Raw genomic sequence first — 326 nt, 5'->3', positions numbered from 1 at the left:
GGGGGGGGGGATTAACTGTTTTGGGAAGGCGAGCTGAAGATTTGTATGCTAACTGTGTAGCAAAATGCTCAGTTTGACTATGTAGGTACTGCAATGGTAAGTGGTCTCGACGAGGCCGATGACTAGGCCTACACAGAGTCAACTGACTCTAGCTTGACAGTCCGAAGATCACAGCGTCATGCCGATAACTGGTCTGATGCTCGGAGACCCGTCGTACGTCCACTCGCCGAGTGGTCGGGGGTCGGGAAGCAGTCTGATGAGGTTTGAAGTTGTGTCTCCGACTTCTGCTAGCGCTCCGCGAGAAGCCGGCAACTTGTCGCCGGCTA

This window comes from Penaeus monodon, chromosome 29 (genome assembly GCF_015228065.2).
Source record: "Penaeus monodon isolate SGIC_2016 chromosome 29, NSTDA_Pmon_1, whole genome shotgun sequence".
NCBI lineage: Eukaryota > Metazoa > Arthropoda > Malacostraca > Decapoda > Penaeidae > Penaeus > Penaeus monodon.
Note: the sequence above shows the minus strand (reverse complement) of the source record.